This window comes from Dendrobates tinctorius, unplaced genomic scaffold (genome assembly GCF_039654945.1).
Source record: "Dendrobates tinctorius isolate UK_male_01 unplaced genomic scaffold, ASM3965494v1 ptg000254l, whole genome shotgun sequence".
Classification (NCBI taxonomy): domain Eukaryota; kingdom Metazoa; phylum Chordata; class Amphibia; order Anura; family Dendrobatidae; genus Dendrobates; species Dendrobates tinctorius.
The window spans coordinates 23,993,224-24,005,646 of record NW_027361921.1 but is presented as its reverse complement, the minus strand read 5'-3'; the positions used below and the strand labels follow the sequence as shown (position 1 = coordinate 24,005,646).

The 12,423-nt window shown below is 50.6% G+C and overlaps 1 protein-coding gene across 3 annotated transcripts in view; it reads left to right on the top strand.

Annotated features, from left to right (window-relative positions):
* The first annotated feature begins 1,369 nt into the window (after nucleotides 1-1,369).
* The window catches only part of SGO2 (shugoshin 2), a 145,662-nt gene continuing 134,608 nt past the window's right edge, over nucleotides 1,370-12,423 (top strand). For 2 of the 3 annotated variants that reach the window (XM_073558223.1, XM_073558225.1), the window contains exon 1: nucleotides 1,370-1,525. The gene's annotated coding sequence lies outside the window, so the exon portion shown is untranslated. Of the gene's footprint in view, nucleotides 1,526-3,781; nucleotides 3,804-12,423 lie in introns of those variants that run through there. The other variant, XM_073558224.1, reaches the window with a different exon arrangement.

Sequence of the window (12,423 nt, the reverse complement as noted above, 5' to 3'; positions counted from 1 at the left end):
GAGCGAGGAGCAGGGCCCTGATCACAAGAGCTGACAATCTGAGGAGACAGCAATGCTGAATAACAGTCTACACTGCCTCACTAGATCCTTATATAGGTGGAGAATGGGGCCTCACTGTACAGGAGAGACCGGAGCGAGGAGCCAGGGGCCTGATCACAAGAGCTGACAATCTGAGGAGACAGCAATGCTGAATAACAGTCTACACTGCGTCACTAGATCCTTATATAGGTGGAGAATGAGGCCTCACTGTACAGGAGAGACCGGAGCGAGGAGCAGGGGCCTGATCACAAGAGCTGACAATCTGAGAAGACAGCAATGCTGTATAACAGTCTACACTGCCTCACTAGATCCTTATACAGGGGTATAATGAGGCCTCACTGTACAGGAGAGACCGGAGCGAGGAGCAGGGCCCTGATCACAAGAGCTGACAATCATGCTGTATAACAGTCTACACTGCCTCACTAGATCCTTATATAGGTGGAGAATGGGGCCTCACTGTACAGGAGAGACCGGAGCGAGGAGCCAGGGGCCTGATCACAAGAGCTGACAATCTGAGGAGACAGCAATGCTGAATAACAGTCTACACTGCGTCACTAGATCCTTATACAGGAGTATAATGAGGCCTCACTGTACAGGAGAGACCGGAGCGAGGAGCAGGGCCCTGATCACAAGAGCTGACAATCTGAGGAGACAGCAATGCTGAATAACAGTCTACACTGCCTCACTAGATCCTTATATAGGTGGAGAATGGGGCCTCACTGTACAGGAGAGACCGGAGCGAGGAGCCAGGGGCCTGATCACAAGAGCTGACAATCTGAGGAGACAGCAATGCTGAATAACAGTCTACACTGCCTCACTAGATCCTTATATAGGTGGAGAATGAGGCCTCACTGTACAGGAGAGACCGGAGCGAGGAGCAGGGCCCTGATCACAAGAGCTGACAATCTGAGAAGACAGCAATGCTGAATAACAGTCTACACTGCGTCACTAGATCCTTATATAGGTGGAGAATGAAGCCTCACTGTATAGGAGAGACCGGAGCGAGGAGCAGGGGCCTGATCACAAGAGCTGACAATCTGAGAAGACAGCAATGCTGTATAACAGTCTACACTGCCTCACTAGATCCTTATACAGGGGTATAATGAGGCCTCACTGTACAGGAGAGACCGGAGCGAGGAGCAGGGCCCTGATCACAAGAGCTGACAATCATGCTGTATAACAGTCTACACTGCCTCACTAGATCCTTATATAGGTGGAGAATGAGGCCTCACTGTACAGGAGAGGATGGAGCGAGGACTGTGGAAAACGGATTACTATTAAAAAAAGAGCCGTTAAAAGAGCCGGCTCTTTATGGTGAGCGGAGCCGAATCGCCAAAAAGAGCCGAACTTCCCATCACTAACGCCCACTGCACATTTGGATTGGTCGCTCAAAGCGCTATTACTGCGCTTGCGTTATGATGGAGCTCGATATTTGAAATTGTTTCTGGAAGAGTGGAAGTAACGGCGGCTGAGACGAAGTGTAGAGGTAAGCGGCAGCGCGGACGGTACTGCTGCCTCCGTGCTCACGGCCCGGCCTGCGTATTAGGCGTGACGGTTTCTCTCCGCTCCATGGTCCTACAGCCCGTGCTGTACTCATTCCAGCTTCTGAATACTGGGCCCCTCCACCTGCCCAGTGCAGAGGACGGATGTAAGACCCCGGCTGTTCCTCCTCTGCAAACACCAATTGTCTACCCTGGTGCCATCTGTCGGCGGAGGCCGTTCCCTTCTGGGTGCTGTCTGGCTGTAGGTGGGGCCGTTCCCCTCTGTGTGCTGTCTGGCTGTAGGTGGGGCCGTTCCCCTCTGGGTGCTGTCTGGCTGTAGGTGGGGCCGTTCCCCTCTGTGTGCTGTCTGGCTGTAGGTGGGGCCGTTCCCCTCTGGGTGCTGTCTGGCTGTAGGTGGGGCCGTTCCCCTCTGGGTGCTGTCTGGCTGTAGGTGGGGCCGTTCCCCTCTGGGTGCTGTCTGGCTGTAGGTGGGGCCGTTCCCCTCTGGGTGCTGGCGGGGCTGTAGGTGGGGCCGTTTCCCTCTGGGTGCTGGCGGGGCTGTAGGTGGGGCCGTTTCCCTCTGGGTGCTGTCTGGCTGTAGGTGGGGCCGTTTCCCTCTGGGTGCTGTCTGGCTGTAGGTGGGGCCGTTTCCCTCTGGGTGCTGGCGGGGCTGTAGGTGGGGCCGTTTCCCTCTGGGTGCTGGCGGGGCTGTAGGTGGGGCCGTTTCCCTCTGGGTGCTGTCTGGCTGTAGGTGGGGCCGTTTCCCTCTGGGTGCTGGCGGGGCTGTAGGTGGGGCCGTTTCCCTCTGGGTGCTGTCTGGCTGTAGGTGGGGCCGTTCCCCTCTGGGTGCTGTCTGGCTGTAGGTGGGGCCGTTTCCCTCTGGGTGCTGGCGGGGCTGTAGGTGGGGCCGTTCCCCTCTGTGTGCTGGCGGGGCTGTAGGTGGGGCCGTTCCCCTCTGTGTGCTGGCGGGGCTGTAGGTGGGGCCGTTCCCCTCTGTGTGCTGGCGGGGCTGTAGGTGGGGCCGTTCCCCTCTGGGTGCTGGCTGGCTGTAGGTGGGGCCGTTCCCCTCTGGGTGCTGTCTGGCTGTAGGTGGGGCCGTTTCCCTCTGGGTGCTGGCGGGGCTGTAGGTGGGGCCGTTCCCCTCTGGGTGCTGGCGGGGCTGTAGGTGGGGCCGTTCCCCTCTGGGTGCTGGCGGGGCTGTAGGTGGGGCCGTTCCCCTCTGGGTGCTGGCGGGGCTGTAGGTGGGGCCGTTCCCCTCTGGGTGCTGGCGGGGCTGTAGGTGGGGCCGTTCCCCTCTGGGTGCTGGCGGGGCTGTAGGTGGGGCCGTTCCCCTCTGGGTGCTGGCGGGGCTGTAGGTGGGGCCGTTCCCCTCTGGGTGCTGGCGGGGCTGTAGGTGGGGCCGTTCCCCTCTGTGTGCTGGCGGGGCTGTAGGTGGGGCCGTTTCCCTCTGTGTGCTGGCGGGGCTGTAGGTGGGGCCGTTTCCCTCTGTGTGCTGGCGGGGCTGTAGGTGGGGCCGTTTCCCTCTGTGTGCTGGCGGGGCTGTAGGTGGGGCCGTTTCCCTCTGTGTGCTGGCGGGGCTGTAGGTGGGGCCGTTTCCCTCTGTGTGCTGGCGGGGCTGTAGGTGGGGCCGTTTCCCTCTGTGTGCTGGCGGGGCTGTAGGTGGGGCCGTTTCCCTCTGTGTGCTGGCGGGGCTGTAGGTGGGGCCGTTTCCCTCTGTGTGCTGGCGGGGCTGTAGGTGGGGCCGTTTCCCTCTGTGTGCTGGCGGGGCTGTAGGTGGGGCCGTTTCCCTCTGTGTGCTGGCGGGGCTGTAGGTGGGGCCGTTTCCCTCTGTGTGCTGGCGGGGCTGTAGGTGGGGCCGTTTCCCTCTGGGTGCTGGCGGGGCTGTAGGTGGGGCCGTTTCCCTCTGGGTGCTGGCGGGGCTGTAGGTGGGGCCGTTTCCCTCTGGGTGCTGGCGGGGCTGTAGGTGGGGCCGTTCCCCTCTGGGTGCTGGCGGGGCTGTAGGTGGGGCCGTTTCCCTCTGTGTGCTGGCGGGGCTGTAGGTGGGGCCGTTTCCCTCTGTGTGCTGGCGGGGCTGTAGGTGGGGCCGTTTCCCTCTGTGTGCTGGCGGGGCTGTAGGTGGGGCCGTTTCCCTCTGTGTGCTGGCGGGGCTGTAGGTGGGGCCGTTCCCCTCTGTGGTCCTGTGTGCTGGCACTGCAGGGCTGTACGTGGGGCCATTTGTTCTGAGGGTCTCCACAGTTGGTAACGCAGGGGCTGAGCGGCCAGAGACGTAGTGTGACATTGCAGGTAATGAGTCTTGCTATGTAAAATGCATTAATCCAAACCCTGTGATTACTCTGTGACACAGCTCTATGCCACAGCACAGGCCTCTTCCTGTGTCTGTTTTTTACTTTTCATTTCTATCCACCAAATGATGGGTAAAAGAGTGGTATGAGATTTCTGACACTTGTGTGCCCTAGTGTCAGGGCTCGTTCACACGAGCGTATAATTAGTCTGTGCCAAACAACCAGTGCGTTTTGGTGTGGTGGCGAAAATGAGCGTGGTTACACCCAGCCCAATGATCTGCACTCAAAATATGGCAGCTGCACCACTAACATCTGGATTCTGGGTCTGACCATTGTAAGTGGCATCTCATGCAGCTCACAATTCGTGTGTCATGTGGTTTTCAAGGATACATTAGTTATTACTATAGGAAGCTGAATTGTGCCATTATTAGGACAGGAAACCTACTGAAATAAAAGGGTTGTATCTCACCCCCTTCAGTTGGTTTCTTGTCCTGAATGGGAAACCTTGTGCTTAAACCCGGGCGGATTGTAGAGTTTGTGTGACTCTATTCACTTCTCATGATCAAGCCTGATTCAGAGTGAACAAGGAGTCCAAGGTCAGAAGCCAGGAGGGTACGTCGTACACAGAAGGAAGAGACAAAAGCATAGTCAGATAATGTTCAGAGGTCAGAGTAACGGGAGGATAATGGATCGGAGCAGAAGGGGTTAAACAGGCGGATGGTCAGAACGAAGTCCAAGATCGGGCAACAGATCAAGCGTACAGAACTCAAGGCACAGGGAGCACAAACCTTACTTGTTGAATATACGTCAGGCAGTGGTCTGGGAGAAGCTGCTCAGTTAAGTAGGCATGGCAATCACCCGGGATAGTAAACACTTGAAGACAGCCGACACTTCCCAGTCACAGACTGGCTAGTTGAGCTATCAATCAACACACCGACAGCTCATTAGGCCCCTAAACCAGATTGGATGGCCATGCTGTCAATCAAAATACTGAACAACACCAGAGAATGAGTACAAGGTGAAAAAATGATGTAAAAGATAATAAATTTTATTCAGGGTAGAAAATACATATATCTAAAAAGAACCAACAGGTCAAACTTACACACATGGTATACCATATAGTACATTTAACATCTATATGTAATACGGATTATAGTTGCCTATCACCAACAACATATGAACCATACCAAAAAAGATGATTACAAGGCCAAGAATTAGAAAAAAGCTCATAATTTTATTCAATAGAATTTACATAAAATCCGATTGACAGGATCATTAGGGGAAAGGGTTAGAAAAACACACACAGATACGGTAGTACACCGGCACATACAAAAAGGGACATACTCATCCAAGTGAATGTGTATATAAGCAGTGCATCAGAACAAAATAGTTCAAAATGGTGTGGATACAATTCCACTAATAACACATGTGGGCAGTATTGAATAATACATGTGCAAGTAGCTGGGGTATATGCCACAATCAATCCCCACTATCACATGCACAGTAATTCCACCCCACTAACTGCTCACAATCTCCCATAATCAGCACAAATACACAAATCAGACCAGTGCCAAAAATATCAGGAGCTAATTACTATAAATAGCAGCAGCAGGGGAGCGTGCCACACACTGGGATGAGCGTGTCCGTCCCGACGTGCGTTTCGGACCTTCCTTCTATGTGTATCTATGTATTTTTCTAACCCTTTCCCCTAATGATCCTGTCAATCGGATTTTATGTAAATTCTATTGAATAAACTATGAGCTTTTTTCTAATTCTTGGCCTTGTAATCACCTTTTTTGGTATGGTTCATATATCTAAAAACATAGTAACAACAAAGTGACCATAGTGCACCAAGGAACGTACAGGCAAATTCAGGGATAACTCCTCTGACAACCCAGCCCCACTTAGTAAAAAGTAGCCCTAGTCAAGTGACCCATAGTGGTGAGGCGTACTGACAGTAAAGTCAAAATTCAGCCAAAGGTGCTAAGTCGGGGTGATGAAGGTGCCAGAGAAGGGGTCCCAAAGCCATCGTCCGCCCCTGATGCGCGTTTGGCTAGCCCAAACGCCGCTTTCTCAAAGAGATGGTATAATGTGGGGAATAGGACCTTAAGTTAGCCCATGTAACGTGTCACATGGGGCCGGAGGACCAATAGGAGCAGGTATAGCGGCGCATGCGCGGTGTGCGTGCCAGGTCCTCATGACAGCACAGGCTGAGGGGTGGAACCGTGACAGTTTATTTTTTTAACTTACCCACGCCTGTCCTGGTACTGGAAGAGCAGGCGGTATGCCTGTGGATGGGCCCTTTGTTGTGTTAATCGCTTTCTGGCCTCCCTCTGGTTATTACTGAAGGTAGTGGAGCTGGTCAGATTGACAGAGGGGTTGCGAGTTCTCTTTCTGGGCTCCCTCTGATGGTTACTGGAGGTAATGGAGCTGATCTGATTAACAGGCTTGCCACCTGATCATGAGGATGACGTTTGGAGATCTGGGGTTTCAGATTGGGATTTAAGACAGCTGACTCTCTCTATCCCTGCTGGTGATTTTCTTATTGCCTCCTGAGGTCTGATGTTTCCAGCTCAGTCCCTGTATGTTCAGCTAAGTGTTCATTTGCTATTCTGTTTCCATTTGCTCTGGTTTTGTCTATCTCAGTTTTGTGTGGGTCAGCCAGCTCCGGCTGGGGCTGTGCTTAATCACCGTCCATATGTTACTGCTTGTGCCAGTTTGTTTTTGTCCCTTATTAGATTGGCCTCTTTTTGCTCTGCTTTCAGAATATACCAGAGTGCTGATATAATGGGCGAAGTCGTGCTACTTCAGGGTTTTTTGCATCAGACGTGTTGGACCTTTTGCAGGGTTTTTTGCACGATTGCAGACTGCATCTTTCCTTTCCTGTCCTGTTTAGTCAGTGTGGGCCCCATCATTTGCTCAGTCTATTTTCTTGCCTGCGTTTTGTGTTTTCATCTTGTCTCACCGACAATATATGTTTGGGGGATATCTATTCCTTTGGGGTCTGCTCTGGGGCAGTTTAGATTTCCCCTTTCTTGCTTTAGGCTTAGTTAGCTCTCCGGCTGTGCCGAGGTGTCTAGGATCATTGTAGGTACGCTCCACGGCTACTGCTAGTTGTGTGGATAGGATCAGGGGTCTGTAATCCGCTTAGTTACCAACCTCTCTGGTTTTCTGTGGCTTAGCTTGGGCTTGCTCTCCTCCTCCTTGGTGACCCAATCATAACAGCCCTCAGATGATGGAAACGTCGTCTATGGGTCCAGGTGGGGCCTTTGTGCACATACACTAACGTTATGCTATGCATGTCTGGCTCCGCTCTCCCACCATCTTCCGGCTGCAGACTCCGTGGTGGGTTAGGCTTCTGCTGGTGTCACGGGCAAGACACGTTGGGAATGGGTGTGCCTAGGTGACGTCGTAGAAAACGCGCCTGAAGCAAGATAGAGGAACCCTGTGTGAGAATGCCAGTCGGGACACATGGGGTTTTCGGCACGTCCTGGTGGGGGCTGTATGAAGTGAGGAGGGAAACTTATTCGGGATCGGATGAGGTGGAACCGAGGAGAAGCGCTGTGGATCCCCCATAAAAAGAAGCGATGACCACAACAAGGCGCTTATGTCTGAAGCTCACTCCATCATGGATGACTTGAGAAGACCACAGCAGCTATTGCAGTAGCCGCATTCACCATTACCTGTGCCCATCAACAGCTTTGGCATACTAAAGAGAGCAGCCGCTCAAGTGGCAGGAGTGGCAGCCGTCCCAGTCACAGGAGTGGGAGCTAGCATGACTGCACGGTATCCAGAAGGAATGTCGTATGGACCCCTGATCAGCATCCGAATCCGGTACCCTTGATGTGACAGAGGACGGTGAGTGATCTATGTGAATGTCACCTTTTTTTTTTTTTTTTTAAGAGCCATTTTCTTAAATCACTAAGGACCTAGGAAGGCTAGCACAAAGAATAAGAAGTGTGCCCTATGTAAGATCCTGCTGGCAGTCCACTGGCAGAAGAGCCTGTTAGGACTGCATCCAGAAAACTATCTTGGATGAGACCCCTGACTTTGCTGCAAACCTTAGCTCCATGATCAAGACTGAGGTTGAAGATTCCCTAAAGACCCTGTTGTGAGGGATCTCACAGGGCATGGGGGACTTCAAATTTGCTCACCTTGGGGGAGGGGAGAGAAGGACCCGCAGGAATTGGCTCTCTGGTGCCACCACTTGCTCCAGGTCAGTCATGGAACTGCACCGGGGGCAAATGGTCGCTGGAAAGGCTTCCTTTATATGTACGAGTTGGTGAGGTGCTCCCAGTGAGGAGGGATATATTTCACCAGTCCAGGCTGGGGATATATATTTAAACCTCCTGGCCGTCACTGCCAGAGTTCCTCACTAAAACAATACGGTATTCTGCCACCAGTTCCTCGTTCGATATAAGCCCTGTCCGACGACAGGCTTTTATCGGGTCAGAAACCAACCCGGTAGCGTACAATTGACCAACCGAGCGTGCGGACGTGGGGGATTTGTAAATCGAGATAAAAGAGCAGCCCAAGATTATTTTATATTTAATCGCCAAAAAGGAGCACTAGAAATATACAGGTATATATTTACAAGAACAATATACAGGTATACAGTCACAAGTGTAGTACAAGGATAGAGTATAGATAGGTTGCAGTTACTGTGTTATGTAGCATGTGACCACAGGGAGGCATTGGTGGATCACGGGTCCAAATCTTATTAAAGGCTTTCCTGGCTACGTCAGCTAACGTATCCTCCGGCCATTAGAAAACAAAGTCCAAAATGAGGGTCTTCCTTATATCTCTTCGGCTGTTCCCTCCCACACTCTGCTGCCTCCCCTGGGCTGGGCTTCCTCCCTCCTCCCATCTCTGAGAATATGATTTTCTGCCCAGAATCGTGGTTGGCCCATGACTTTCCACCCAAAGCTCTGAATGGGTCGGTGGCGCTGCCAATGGGTTCCACTGGATTTTATCTGCGCATAGTGACTAAGTATGCCTACCGTATGTAATTATTGTTAGATATGCTTTATAACTCTGTAATGCAGGGTTCTGGAGGTGGCTAAATAATATGGGGAGTGGGGAAAGGAATGCCGATTCTGATAATGTGCTAGGCTCAGATATTGCATTGATATTATAGGTCATTTTCAGATTCAATACCTCAGAGCCTGCTGTGACTTGTACGACGGTGTTTCCATGTGCTTCTCTCAGACAAAGAGCCAGGTGCAAAAAAAAGTTTGCACCCTTGTGTGAAGAGTTTCAAAGGGTTTGTTCTTGGGTTTTAATTACAGATAAACATTGCATGGTTTTTTATGGCCTGGGGGAATGCCAAAGTGGGGGCACATTGCAGGAGGGACATCTCCGTCGTCCCTCAAACCTGTTAAAGAAGGGGAGGTAAAGAGCTTAGAAGGATGCTATGGCGTGTGATGTTTCTCCATGGTTGGTGGGAAAATATCACAGTGAATTCCTGTCCTCCTCCTCCTTGGATAGTGAAATAGCGAGCAGACCGTGCGTTCTTGCTGAGGATACGGATAGGCTTGTCAGAGCTTTTAGGTCAACAATGGGCTTGAAGGAGGAGAGAACATCTAAGTCCCTGAAGGATATAATGTTGGGAGGGTTGGAGGAAAGAAAAAAGCACACTTTTCCGGTTAATAGCAAGATACAAGCAATCATAAATAAGGAGTGGAAAAAGCCGGAAAGGTCTGATACTTTGCCCTCGTCCTCAAAGAGGAGATAGCCCTTTGAGGAAAGACTCCAAGATCTGAGATAAAGTCCCTGAAATTGATGGCGCAGTGGCGAAATTTTCAGAGTTCTGCCCTTTGAGGTTTCCAGGGTGCTTAGGGATCTGCTGGATTAAAAAGTGGATGGGTTTCTTAAGTACACCTGGGAGGCAGCTGTTGAGGGTCTGAAGCTGGCAATAGCTGAAACCTGTACTGCCCGCTCCCTTATGATCTGGCTGCAACAAATCGAGGGGCAGCTTAAAGACAAGACCCCAAGAGATAAAATGCTGGCCAATATGTCTCTGTTGCACGGATAAGGGGAAACAAAGATAACAAAGGAATGCTTAATGGTGGCAGGGTGTCTAACACAATTAAGTAGAATTACAATAAAGGGTCGGATAAAAGATTTCTATCCCTGCGACCATGGAGCCGGACCTAGGTGATATGTGGACAGTAGGGGAAAAATACAGGAAAAACTAAGAGCAAAGGAAATCGACCATATAGTCCAAGGTATTGTGGTGAGAAAATTCAGTTTATTAAGTTAATCAGGTAAAATACTATAATCATTGATGGTTTTTTCCTGTTAAAGTAAAATTACTTAAAGGGGTTGTCCGGGCTTTTCACATAATCTCAGTGCATATCTGGGCTGCAGAATGGTGACCATAAGTAATTTAAATTCTGTCACCAGTTTGCAGGGTTTTGTAGATATCAGTGTCTTGCTTCTGAGCAGAATGTCCAAGGGGGTGTGTGTTCTGGCATTGAAATAAGAGCTGGTCGTTTCCTCCTACGCTACTAAAAACAGGATGATTTTCCCTCCTCACTAGAGTTTCACTTTCCATAGATAATTGTTCAGTGTGTGTCTGGGGGAGGAGCAGCTGGGTGGTCCTGCTCTCTGCACTGAGGCTGCTAGAGGGGGAGGATTTGTTACTGTGTGAGGAGGGCTTGTTCATGTGGTTGGGGAGGGCCTGTTGCTATAGAGGGCAGGTTTTTAGTAGAGTAGGAGGAAATGACCAGTTCTCATTTCAATGCCAGAATACCCCCCCTCCCCCCCTGGATGTTCTGCTCAGAAGCAAGAGACTGATATCTAGAAAACCCTGCAAACTGGTGACAGAAGGTAAGTTACTTATTGTCATTATTCTGCAGCCCAGATATGCACGGAGATTATGTGAAAAGCCCGGACAACCTCTTTTAAAAACAAAGACGCGCACCCAAAAGAGTAAAAACAGTAGAGCTGGGTGAAAAAGTTCCAGAATGATATGCAAAGGAAAAAAAGTTTAATAAAATTACAACATAACAAGCAAAATATTAGCAAGTGAGTAAATTGCTTATGCAATATAATGTAAGTGTTACCATGAGTCCATGGTTAATAAACAAGTGTGTACCATTAGAATGTCAGGGCACCAAGTAACAGCATACATCATATATGTTGTGTGGAAGAAAGGAGATCATGTGGGAGTGTAAGATCCAAAGTGGATGGTAACTTACAATGGCAATGCAGATATTTGGCATCTGGATGGCATCTTCCCCAACGCGTGTTTCAGCACGCTGCCTTCGTCAGGGGGTGGCGTCATTAGGATGGTGGTGGGGGGGGTGTATATACAGGTATGGACCAATAAAGAAAAGGAGGGGTGTGTGGTGATGCACAAATAGCTATGTAGGGGGCTTGGTGACAAGTATTGCAGTGCTACAGCATCAGGTAACATCTTGGCAACCAGCCCATGTCACCGGATGCACTGCGATCAAGTGAGCGGTCTGGTGATCAAGTCACATCCGGCACAGATGAGTGAAGAGTGTCGGCGTCCCTGACGACAGTGAGTGAGGCCAGGTTGGGGAGCGCGTGGTGTGCACGAGGCAGAATGCCGAGGGGTAGCCAAGGAGAGAGTGTCATGCATATAGAGGCACTGGCACACGGTGTACGTGCCCGAATCCTTCACAAACATAGACGTGGCTGAAAGGGCAGACCCAGAGAGACACGGCCGAGCCTACCTGAGATCCCTGACCTCACACAGAGGCCAGTATGCCACTCTTAAATAAAGGGCTTCCATCTAGCAGCATGGAAATTGAGAGGGCATTACGGAGTAAGCAAGGTTTCTCACCAGGGGTTAGTCTCCACGCTGTTAAAAAGTAGGAAGCTGATTAACATCAAAGATTTGCAGCAATTTGTAACCTGGCAGCAAATGGATGGGTGTCACAATTTATAAAATCCTGTGGTAGATCCAGACCAAGTTATAGTCCCGAAAATTCCACCATGGGATCTGAACCTAGTACTAGAGCTGCTAATTAAAGCCTAGATCGAGCCCTTACAGAATTTATCTGCTACGTTCCTCACACTTAAGACCGTTTTACTAGTGGCTCTGACATCGGCCCACAGGGTGAGCGGTATACAGGTCCTGTCCAAATGTGTGTGTGTGTGTGTGTGTGTTCCCCCCCCCCCCCCCATACGCAAGTGTATAAGGATAGGATTGCACTAAGGCCTGACCCGGCCTATCTTCCCAAAGTTGCTCTTAAGTTCAATAGGAGCCCAGACATTACTTTGCCCTCCTTTTGTAACGACCCTAAGCATCCAGGAGAGCAAAAATGCCATAGCTTAGATGTAAAGGGGGGTCCGTGTTGGAGTATATGTCCATGACCAGTCAGTGGAAGAAGAACCAGTCCCTACTTGTAGCCTTTCAGGGTAGCAGTAAGGAGTATCTAAGGGTACCATTGCCAAATGGATTAGGGAGGCCGTTAGTTTATCTTACACCTAGGCTCCTGAATAATAATAATAATAATAAATTTTATTTTTATAGCGCCGACATATTCCGCAGCACTTTACATTTCAGAGGGGATTTGTACAGACAATAGACATTACAGCATAACAATAATCACATACAGTAGATTATAACAAATAACAAGAGGAGTGAG